Below are 699 nucleotides of genomic sequence, written 5' to 3'. Positions count from 1 at the left end.
TGATGATCAAAAAATGAAATAAAATAAAAAACAAGCCGATAATTGAAAATATTGAGGATTTTACTAATAATTGTACATATTTTTTAAAAATTAAAATAATGTGAAAAAAAATGTTTTTTCAAATTTCCCTTTTTTTAAAAGTAAATTGCAAATTATAATATACATATATGTATATACACACACACGTATACATATATGTACATATATATATATATTGATTCACATATATTCATAGTATACATTTATATAATAGAATATAAATGAAGGTAATTAAGGTAAATCATGTAATAAAATGAAAAATGATTATAAACAAAAAAATTTTGACAAAAATAGAATAAAATAGAAAGTAAACGAATAATTAAAGATATTTAGAATTTTTCTAATAATTATACATAATTTTGAAAAATTGAAATAATGTTAAAAAAATTTTTTTTTTTGAATTTCCCTCTTTTTAAAAGTGAATTGCAAGTTATAATATACATGTATATATATATATATACACACACACGTATATATATATATACATATATATGTATGTATATATAAATATATTTTTATTTATATATATTTATATTATACATTCATATAATGAAATATAAAAGAAGGTAATTAGGGTAAGAAATGGGATGAAAGAATAAAATGATTAAAAAATAAAATAAAATAAAAAAGAAGCAGATAATTGAAAATATTAGGATTTTC

Source organism: Neodiprion virginianus, chromosome 4, assembly GCF_021901495.1.
Source record: "Neodiprion virginianus isolate iyNeoVirg1 chromosome 4, iyNeoVirg1.1, whole genome shotgun sequence".
NCBI classification, from domain to species: domain Eukaryota; kingdom Metazoa; phylum Arthropoda; class Insecta; order Hymenoptera; family Diprionidae; genus Neodiprion; species Neodiprion virginianus.
This window is presented reverse-complemented; position numbering follows the sequence as displayed.